This window comes from Protopterus annectens, chromosome 1.part2, assembly GCF_019279795.1.
Source record: "Protopterus annectens isolate FY-2018-M chromosome 1.part2, PAN1.0, whole genome shotgun sequence".
Classification (NCBI taxonomy): Eukaryota; Metazoa; Chordata; order Ceratodontiformes; family Protopteridae; genus Protopterus; species Protopterus annectens.
This window is the reverse complement of record NC_056727.1, coordinates 711215949-711228186: the sequence shown is the minus strand read 5'-3', so window position 1 is coordinate 711228186 and position 12238 is coordinate 711215949.

Genomic DNA, 12238 nt, shown 5'->3' with positions numbered 1-12238 from the left:
TTTTAGGCACTGTCTCAAGGACAAAATTCCCAACAGGACAGAGCACATAGGGAAAAGCTGAGATTTTCTTCTGTACCAGAGAATCAGATTGTATTAATTTTATGACAGCACAAATAAGCAACTGGACTGGTATTCCACAGCAGGAATTGTTAACTGAAAGGCTACATTGTGTGTATGCTCCAAATCTGGCCATGAGAAAGCCTAGACCTTTAATAGCAAAGATACAATCTTACCAACAAAAGGAGATGATTCTGACAAAACTGTTGCAGAAGGACAAAGTACTAAAAGTGGGAGACAGTGGAGTGTTTGTGGAAAATGATTACTCACTGTACACCAGGCAGAAGAGGAGTAAATTTATTCCAGTAATCAGGGACTGTCAAGAAGCAGGAGTGAGGGGGCGTGGCTAGGATGCTGAACTGATAGTTGCACTTCATTTCAGCTCTCTTACCTCAATACAATTCCTGACAGGAATTTTACAAAATAATATTTAATTTGAAGAAATATTTATTACTAACTTATTTCTAATAACTCTGAGCATCTATAAGAAAAATTTTATTGTCAGAACATGAATAATTCCTGTCAAATTAATTACTGGAAAATCAGCACTAATATCAGCTTTACAGCATGAGTCATCTAAGGAATACAGCACAAGACTCTTCTCTCAAAAAAGACCTGCAATCTCTCATTACAAATATACAGGAACTTACAATAAAAATCGACAAGATGGACAATAAAATAGATACTTTTAAAGAAAAGTGCTCACAACAACTGGAACAGCTTCAAGAAATGTTTACACAGCAGAAAGGACAGATATCACTTATTGAACAGTCATTAAGTGACATCGACACTAGAGTCCAAATAGAACAACAAACTGAATTCTTACTTCAACAGAACACATATTTACTAGAAAAGCTTGATGATATGGAAAATCGAAGAAGAAGAAATAATATTAGAATATATGGTCTACCAGAAAAATCTGAAGGGGACAATATGATAAACTTTCTTACCACCTGGATACCAGATATAACAAAAATACCTGAAGCTCTTTCATATGGTATTGAATGTGCGCATAGATCACTAGCAGCTTCTGGAAATGCTTCTTCTCCGGGTAAGAACAAGCCGAGATCTATAACTGTGAGACTTTTTTCTACACAAGATAAAGATCTTATATTAAGAAATGCTTGGGCAAATTCTCCCATCAAATACAATGATTCATTAATAAGATTTGACAATGATTATGCTACAAAGGTGGTTCAAAAAGAAAAGAATTTCTACCAATAATAAAAACCTTGAAGAAAAAGCAACTGAAAGTCCATCTTTTATTCCCAGCAAGACTGAGAGTTTTTCTACCAAATGGAATAAAAATCTTTGAAACAGTAGATTCAGCAATAAAATACCTTACGAACAACAACATCCTAACACATGAAGAATCTATGGACTGGACAATAAGTATACCGAAAAGAAATGCTGAAGTAAATAATTGGAAAACTGTTGAGCAAAAGAAAAAAAACTTAAGGACAAATAATCTTACATATGTTATATTCTTTAAAAATCTAATAATACTAACAACAAAAGAAAAGTTCTTACTGTCTTCAAGTTACACCGAAACAGGTACTGTTTTCAATTATACTTTAAATGTCAAAATTAGCATAAATGTAAATACATTTATCTCAAATCACATCAATATACTAAGCATAATTTAAACATTACTCTATTTTTCATTATTATCCATTATTTTCATATTCTTAATCAGAGTAATCAATGCATAATAATGTTCTCAAATATTTATTTATTTATTTGTATATTTATTTATTTATTTTCTCTCTTTGTGTTTTGTTGTTTTTATTTTTCTCTTCTTTTTATAAAGTCTTCATGAACTTATAATACTTTAATCAGTATATGGTTATATTTCTTAATAGGTATAGTAATGGCTGCTTTATAACTTATTATCAGTTACATCCCTGACAGCATTACTTTTTATAAGTTAAAAGTGTCCCTGTTTGGATAAACACTAATGCTGGGCGGAAATGTGTTGCTTTTGAAATGAAGTATTTCAGTTTAGATGTATTATAAGACTACTTTAAATAATCTTAAAAGATGTTCTGCCTTTGACCCATATGCACATACTGATATAGTCCAGTGAAAAAATATGTTTTAAGTGATATTTTGAGGCTATAAGTCAGGTGTGTTGTGGCTCCGGACATCCGGAGTTGAGAGATGCTTGTGACTAGCTTAGATATCCTGTTGTCTTTTCTTTTGTAGAGAAATAAGGCATAGCATGTTTAAAATGCAAAGTTTGATAGTTGTGAACACTACTCCGCAAACTAGAGTGCTTGCGTGCACACTACATGAGTTTTTCACGAAGTAAGAGAAGGGAAAAGAAAAAAAGAAAAAACACATACCTTTTCCGGCTTGGTTCTCGAGACAATTTAACAGTCACAAACATCACTAGAAACTCGAGTTACTTATTGCTTGTCGCATTTACTTGTGTACGCTATCCCCTGACTCTTTCTAATTGACGTCTAGTCAGGAAATAAGCTAGGTTCACATTTAAAGATACAGGAACCTAAATTCCTTCTAAGGAAACGTAAATAACATATGAGGTTCATCTAAACATACACAGATATATATTTTTTGAAGCACTTTCAGCTTATGGCTTCTGATGTCTTCTAGCACCTTGACAGATAAGGACATATATCTGCTTGTCTTTCTGTCAGTTTAGTTTTCCGGACATTTTAGCTATCCCTTACTATGTTTTGTACAGCAGAGTTTAAAGAGCAGAAATTAATCATCAGCAAATAAAATCACTGCTGTTTTACAAATTCTCTAAAGAAACTAGTAAATGTCAAGCAACGCACAGGTTTATTTTAAGGAAAATTGCCATTTGCCACACTGGTGCTCCTACAAAATACTACTAATGTCCTTCTACCAAAATATGCCCTCAAGTGGGCAAATGGGATGCAGCAAGAAGGTTAAATGTATATTTAGCAAATCAAGCATTTAAATAACAGTATAATATACTAGATAGAGAAAGTAAAAGCAATAATCATATAAACAACTATAATAAGTAACATAACAACAGAGGATTTAACCCAATGTGTCAATTATACAATATTTATATCCCATATAGGTTTGAACTTTGTCGAAGCATCTGTGTTCTACACACATATTGTATTAAATCCAATTTGAGTAGAAGAGGGAGAGGCTTAGCCCACACACTAATTTATTACTAAGTTACCATGCATTACGAACATATATTGTGGCAGGTACTCAGTGAGCTATCCATCCTTAGATGGCTCATGCTGTTCCCATTTACTCATCTGAATAATGACTGTGGCTGTACTCTTCTTATTATATCACCTGGCTGTGGCTTCACCCTTCTTATAATATTACCTGGCTTTTTACATTATCAAGAATGACACAATGCTAGTGTATGCGGGTATATCATGTTACTGTTAGTGTAAACAAAAATGCTTGACAATGCAACCGTAATTCTCAAACCTTTCTGCAGACAAATGTATAGCATTGTCTAGCAGTTGAGAGCCTGATTGTTCCTGATCAGCAGATCTGTATTTTCATGTTCCAATATGACTACATGAAAAGACACCAATATTAGTCTGCAAGTTTAGTAAGCAGTAAATTCATCAGGGATTCATTCGAGGGAACACATATTATAACTAAAGCACTTGACATTTGATAAATGTATCCTCTCAATGATGTGTTATATCTAGTCATTAACTGTAAAACAACTTTTTTGAGAAACATTGTTGTAATGCCAGTTAATTATTTGAATTAAATATTTCTATATACAGTCATAAAGCAATTACCAAGATAAATAATACTCTTGCAGTGCATGGATCACCATAGCTATCCTCTGATGTTAGAGGAAAAACAAGCTTCTTAAACACCTTTTTGACGTAATAAAGGTATTACCCCATAGTTTAAATACATTTTGTCTATTTACTGCAAAGTGGGTTAGGAATTTTAATCTGTAACATTTTTATACATAATAGTTTAAATCTTAGCAGCTTCCATTATTTTGATATGTTCTCCAGTATACTTTTTAAATACTATGAGAAGCTCCAGATGTTTAATTCTAAACTTTTATTCAGTCATAAGATTAAATTACTGGTGTTAAGTAAGCCAAAATTATATCTCCAGCACTTGTTGTCAACAGATAAACTCACTGGTTAAGTGTCAGTCTAAGCTGTAAGAGTTAATATGTGATATACATAGATGTTTGCTTTGAAAATGTGGTCAAGTGCACTGCAGTTTTACCTCTGTACTGTGTCTTTTTGATTATACAAAGTCCCTCTGAAAGTTGATAAAAGTGTTAGCAACAAAACACTCAATCCAGTAACAACATTATGAGTAGTCTCTTGGATAAGGGAGATGTCTAAATTTTGAGCTTGTTGTCTCCAGCCATGGGTATTGTCTTTGAAAAGCTGAAAAATGCAATCAGAGGAACATATTTAATGTCTACTAAAGAAATATTAATATACTTGTACATTGTATTGCATTTCAGTTTATGTTAAACATGAAATATGATGTGGTTTCAGAACTATTCATGTTTTTATTCCAATATGACTTTGTAAATACTAAATTAAACACTGGTTTTGGACTTGAGAAGTCTAAAATATTTACACAACAATGGTATTGTATTATACAGTAATGTCAGTAAATAGTTTTCAACAGATTTATGCAACATACAGTTATAGATTTTAACATGTTTATTATACCCTAAACTATTTGAAATGATACTACCTTAATCTAAATATTTGTACCTTTTTGAAACCTGATTAGAAATAAGTATTATTGAATTACAATAAGATGGGTAAGGAATATATTTATATATTTTAGCTGATTAGATTATCTTAATATATTATTCAATTATCTTTATTTAAAAACTGAGGATAACAGAAACTGATCCAAATATTATTTGTGAGGGTAGAAAATTTGTTTGGTTAGATTCACTAACCAAACAAAGAGGTTTATTACCTCATAGCGATAGGGAATGGTTTTTAAGGTTAAGAATTACAAGTTTGGAAGTTCTTTGTTTTTTTTTTATTCTAGCAATTTGGTGTCGCTCAGAAACATGCAAAAATCATACAAGAAAAACTTTTTGAATTCTGTATCCAAGATGGAACTAAGAATAAACAATTTGCACTCTACTTAAATACCACTTAATCACTGACACGCCCAAACCTTTTCACATGTCATCATTCAACTATATGCTAGTTAAACTCACACTACCTAAAAGCAGAGTTATACTCAGTAAGCATATACATATTGACACAAAAATAAAACACAAAATAAAAATAAAAACACGTCATAATAAATACATATCCGATGTGCAACATCTTTAAAAACATACAAAAAAATGTAAAAAAGACATTGTACTAACTTCATAATTGTGCACTGCAGAAAATTTCAAGCAAATAAAAACATGTTAAAATACAAATACGTAGATGTTGTCTGACAAGAGCTGTGAATACTATCTTGTAATACTGAATACTATCAGTACATTCTAAAGTCATTGAAAAAACTTTCTTAGTTTAAATATTTTAAATATTATAAATAACATGGACGAATAAAAAATGAAATCAGAGTGGTGTGACAACTGTGTTTTTTTGTTTTAGTTTTTTTAAAATGAAACCTTCTAAGAACTGTGCATATAAAAATATACAATTAAAATGAACATTAAAAAATTCCTTTATGCACTCAGTGCCAATAAAATATCAATAAATATAAAAATAAATATGAATAAAAATACATCGTTTAATATATATATTATTTCTAGTTAATATATAATAAATATCAATAAATGTAATAAATATAATACATATAATAAATATAATATATATTAAACTTGTGTGTTAAATCTACTGTTGTATAAAAAATACCTAAAAAATGTCTAAAAAATGTGGTTTTAATTAATAAATTATTAATTTATAACCATGTGCGTGTGTTGTGATGTTTTTGTAATAGTGCGTCTTTTATAAAAAAAATTTTGTTGAAAACATATTAATGTTTGAAACTTCTTACAGTCAACCTGTGACATCTTTTGTAGATGAATTTCCAAATGGTCAACCTGTGAGCAACTATGTTATTCCTTGTTCCATAAGATATTAATTATGGTCATGCTTCCATCTCAACAAAGTATATTTTACATCTTGGTGTTGGTCAAAGCATTTTAATCAATTTAATTCAATTAATTTAATTTAATTAATGTAATTGTTTAATTGAAACAATCATCACTGAAAGCCTCTATTTAAATGAACTTGGTTACCCTGCTGTTTCATCTTGAAAAAGCCTGACATCTATGCAGGCGAAAGCGCTTGATTTATCAGTGTTTCATTTACCTCATTGTGTTGTTCGTGTTTAATAAAGGATTTATCTACAGTTACAGCTTGGAGAGGTTTATTGGACTACCACGGTGCTTATTACTCAATATAGACCATAAGATGTTTACGGCTATATACGCAGATAGGATCAAACACTTTCTTCTTTTCTTAATTCACAAAGATCAAACAGGTTTTATTAAAGGAAGAAATACTTCAGATAATATTAAAAGAATACTAACATTAATAGATTAGAGCAAACATAAAGTCCTAGATTTAAATGTAATCTCATTAGATATTAATAAAGCTTTTGATTCGGTTAACTGGAACTTTCTTTCACTAGTTTTAAAAGAATATAACTTTCCTTCTAATTTTAATAATCTTATCCAAATACTATATGAAAAATCTACTGCATATGTTAAACTAGGATCGCATAGATCAGGCCCTATAACAATCAAAAAGGGAACTAAAAAGGTTGCCCTTTATCACTGTTGTTATGTTATTTGCATTACTCATAGAACCCTTTGCAAATCAAATCAGATCAAACAATAACATAAAGGGCATTTGTGTGTTAAACCTTAAAATCCAACTCTTTGCTGATGCCATACTATTAACTCTCTCAGATGCAAATGAGTCTTTGAATGCTCTATTTAACTCCATGAATACATTTCAAAATATTTCAGGCTTAAAATTTAATGAAAACAAAACTAAAATTATGCCCTGTAATTGTAAAAAAATAATATAAACAAAAGATTTTCCAAATATATAGTAACAGAAAGTAAATTATTATATCTGGGAAAAAATCTACTCAATGAATTAACAGATTCTCTAATATTTAACTATAATAAAATACTAGACAAAATAGAACAAACAATTGGTTACTGGAATAAATATATCTTTTCAACAGCAGACAGATTATATCTTATTAAAATAATCATATTTCCCAAAATATTATACTTAATACAAAATTTTTCACTGCCACCTCCCAAATATATAATTCAAAGATACAATAAACTAATTTTAAATTTTCTATGGTTTCCAAATAAACCACGTATAGCCTTAAATAAACATTTACCAGATCGGGAAGATGGTGGAATTAATTTACCGAATATTGATTTATATATTACCTCATCTGTTATTAAAAACATAACATTATGGTTAAATAATTCATACACATCTATATGGAAACAAGCCCATGAGCAGATTTACATAGAAATCAATTATAATCACATACAAGACAATTTAACAGTAATACCATCACCCCTTATATGGATGTTAAAAGATTACTTTTTAGGGAAAAAGAATAATATCAATAAATTGCCATCAAACTATATAAGCTCTACACTTTCAGTGTTCAAAACATATATAAACAAAATACCAAATATTAATTCTTGGATTTTTCTTATTTTCCTTATAGCTTTTACACCAAATATTCTAGATACATTCCAAATATCTAAAATAAATATACTTAAAGTAGAAACATTACTCTTTTGGCATCAACTTATAGAGAAAGGAAAAATTCTAATAAATGAACAGATAATTTATAATTATAATATAAATAAAGACAATTGGTTGTTTTTACAAAATCAAAGGCATTTTCTTATAAATAAAATATAACAAATGCAATCTTCAGTTAGACATGAAGCTCCAAAACTCATTGAATACCTTATTCTTATCACAAAAAAAGCCTTAGCAGGGTACAGGTTATTTGTCTAATATCTATAAAATTGTTAAAAAAACAAAAAACTATCATGAAAAATCATACTGGGATTATTATACTTTAATAAACAACCATCCTCCAATTGAAGAAGAAAAAAGTAATATTCTAAAATCTTCCAAATTTTCTACATTATCAAAATACTGGCAATTATTCACTTGGAGATATCTACACAGAAGTTTCTATACACCACATAGGTTAGCCAAAATGTATTCTATTGAAGATCAATGTTGGAGATGCCATACCAAGATAAAAGCAGATTGGCAGCATGTTTTTTATGAATGTATATGTCTCAATATGTACTGGAAATCCATTGACTATTTTTTCAGAGTGTTTATAATGATAATTTTCAATTAACAAAGTCTTTAATTTTATTGAACTCTCCTATTCCAAACTGTGTACCAAAAAAAGACACTAAAATCCTATGGTCACTATTGGCAATTCCACGTAGAATCATAACTATACACTGGAAAAATGAGGCTTCACCTACGTTCAAGGAATTTGAGAATTTAAAAACAACAGTTGCTCACATGGAAATATTAACAGTGAAGAACAGAACTAAAAGATCTACTTCTTACTATTACTCTTGGATGAAAGTACTGGAAATACTCGAAAAGATCGAAGAAGATATATAATTTTATGTTTCTAACTTTATATAATATAGAATTTCAATGTTATTTGCATAGACACCAATGTAAAAAGTTATATAATGGTTTGAAGTTAGTAATGTTTTAGAATTGTAAATATGTTATTTATCTTTATTTCATTTAATGTTTCTTAAGGCATCTTATTTGAAATAATAAAAAATATATTTAGTAAAAAAAGAAGCAGGAGTGAGATTCAAACTGCTATACCCATCTATCTTCAAAATATGTTTTGCTGGGGGGACAAAATTATTTTTTGATGCAGAATGTGCTAAGGAGGAAATACAAAAGTTTGTCCAACAAAAAGTGAGCTGTGAAACAGAAGGAGATTCTGTTTCTTTTTCTTCTGGTAATAAAGACCACAGAGAGATTGCACCAGTGAAACCTTTTCCAATGTTTTAATGGAAAATGCTTGAGAGACAGAAAAAACACAAGAGTTGGCTAGAAGAATCAAGAATACATTGCAAACTAAGCAGATACTGGATTTGTGAGATGGAGATAGGAATAAAACCAGCAACTCAGACACTGACAAATAAATGTGGGATTATAAACCATTAATTATATTTGTGAAATATGACAGAACAAAAAATGGAAATATTGGACTTTTTTGACTTTATAAAACTTGTCTATTTGATGCCATTAATGCCTGGGAGAACACTTAAGAGAGGGGAAGAGGGGTGAGAGCTAACTGTAAGTAAAATAAAATTAACAGTAGTATTTTTACAATGCATGACATAATCTGCATGCTATAAGGTAAAGTTTTCTCAATTATTTTTAAGTGTAATGGGGATACTAAAGTAAACAGGTGTCCCTGTTTTTCCTTCATCTCCCTTTTTCCTTGTTCAGTTTTAAGAAATGTAGGCACTGCAATGTAAACAAATTGTCAGGTCAAAAAAGTATGCTACAAGAAAAAAGTATGTCCTTCTCATTCTTGCACAGGGAAATTTAACTTGATTTAATAACAAGTTTTAAGATAAAGCAAATAAAGAAAAAAGAACATTAAATATAATTAAGCTTTCCTCTAGCAAACAAATAAATGCTTGTAGAAGCAAATCTATATCTAGTTCTTATGTCTCCAAGAAGACAATATGTTAAAGAGCAATAACAACAGAATACTTCTTTCTTTCTTTCCTTCAATGGTTAGGAGATGATGACTTCTGAAAGTGTTCAAATGTTTTCCCAACCTGGAGGACAATAAAGATAAGACAAAACCAGACAGGACTTAGTAGAATCACAGGCTGTACCATGCACCTTAGCATGGATGACCTTCCATTTAGGTTAACATAAGTCTGTAAGTTTGACTGTGAGTATGGGACAATTGTTTCTATTAGGTGGGTAAAACTTTAATATTTCAGATATACATGGTTTTGTATGTTAGTACTAAGTTAATTGGTTTTAGGGATGAATTTTTTTGAGGGCTTCAATAAATCAGAAAGTTTTGTAAGATGTGACATAGGCTCAAATGGCTATGACAAGAAACAATTGTATAAAAGATCAACCTGCCAAACTTTAGTGTATGTATATAACATAAAATCTAGAACTATATACTTAACAAAAAAGCTGTTAATACATAAAAGATGGGAAAGATAACTTTTTAACATAATGACTCTTTCCATATTATCTTTAAATGTAAATGGTCTCACAGATATGTACAAAAAAGAAAGAGTAATGAACTATATTACAAATGTAGAGTGCAACTAGCTGTGCTACAGGAAACATATTTGGAAAGAATTTAACATGTGAATTTGATAAAGAAAGGTTTTCAGGATGGTTATTCAGCAGAATACCTGGGGCAAAGGAAAACAGGAGTACTTATATTAATCGGAAGAGGAGCTCCAAAAGTGATAGAAGAGGATAAAAAAGATAATAATGTCAGATTTATAGTACTAACTACTGTCAAGGGAGGAGAATTACACTGGCATGTATTTATATTCCACCTAAAACTTCTATAATAGAGCTTAAGAAAATACTGGGAGAAATAATCAGCTTTCAGCATGGAATATTATTTATAGGTAGGGAATTGAATTTGAATAGCTCAAGTGTGCTAGCTTGCACTGTATTTGAATTGTTTTTACTGCTGTTATAGCTACTTTTCTGTAAATATATATATTTATATATATATATATATATATATATATATATATATATATATATATATATATATATATACCTTTCCTGTAACTAGTGTAGTCCAGATTCAGATTTGCTGTATCCAGGACTGTATGTAAACTTCTGAGCCCCCCCAAGCTTTCTGTGTTGGAGGGAAGCCTTCCAGCTTATCAGTGGGAGTGGTAAGCACTAGGCACCTATCTACCACATAAGGAGTGGTTCTGGCCCAGAAATTATAGTTATTGGCCATTTGGGCAGTTTTTCCATCTCTCTCAACTTTCTGATTTAAAAGCCCACATTTGCACTTGTTTCCCCCCTTTCCTGTAACTAGTTTAGTCCAGATACAGATTCTTAGTTTTAGCACTTGAATTTGTTTATTCGTGATCAGCACTTGTTCAGAACTTGTAAGCACTAAATAACCTACTAATTACTATAGCACTCAACCTTCCTCATTACCTAGAGGAAAACAGTTTTGGTACTTACTTTCCTCACTTGCTTAGAGAAAAACAGCTCTTGCACTCACTTTCCTCACTTATCTAGAGGAAAATAGTTTTTATTCAGGCATGTCCAAGGGTCAGCTCCCAGTGTTCTCTCCTGTCTATCTGATGAATCTGGGCATCTTGGGGCAATGTAGAAATTGCGTCATGTACACAGACAACCCTCTCCTCCTACCACCCAACACTACAACCTGTGAGAGATGCACTTATCTAGCCAAACTGGAGGTAAAGCTCTCTCCAATCAAGACTGAACTTGACAGTCAAGAGGAGAAGGTAAACACTTGCACCACACCACACTCATCACATAGTCTCACTAAATCTACACCACCAAAATCCACACATAGAAACACAAAAACATTCGCGGAGGCTCTCAATAATAATCTTCTCAAGCAACAGAGACCTCCAAAGCAGAAATACAAGCAACCTCCACCCCCCCCACCACAACCCAAATGACACATAGCCTGCAGACTCAGCGTGCCACTCAACCACAGCCAATAAGGCAAAACAACGTACCCAACACACTAGTCATAGGTGACTCTATAGTCAGGCACACTGATGTCCCACTCAGCAGGCTAAACAAGGAGAAGGTTACTGTCAGCTGCCTGTTGGGTGCCAGGATCCGCTACATAACCCATGCACTCAGGTCACTCCATAACAAGTACAAATATGACTCTGTCATTGTCCATGTTGGTGTGAACGACCTGAGACGTACCTCCCTGGACTACATGAAAAGAGACATGGAAGAGCTCTCCGATCTTGTAGCCCAGGCAGGTATGACCCTAGCCCTGAGTAGCATTCTGTCATCACCCAGAATGATGCCGCAGTACAAGGACAAAATGACTGACTTCAACAATTGGCTAAGCTTCTGGTGCCATTCTAAAGGGATCCAGTATCTGTCTGACTAGGATGACATGGTCGACAGACCATGAT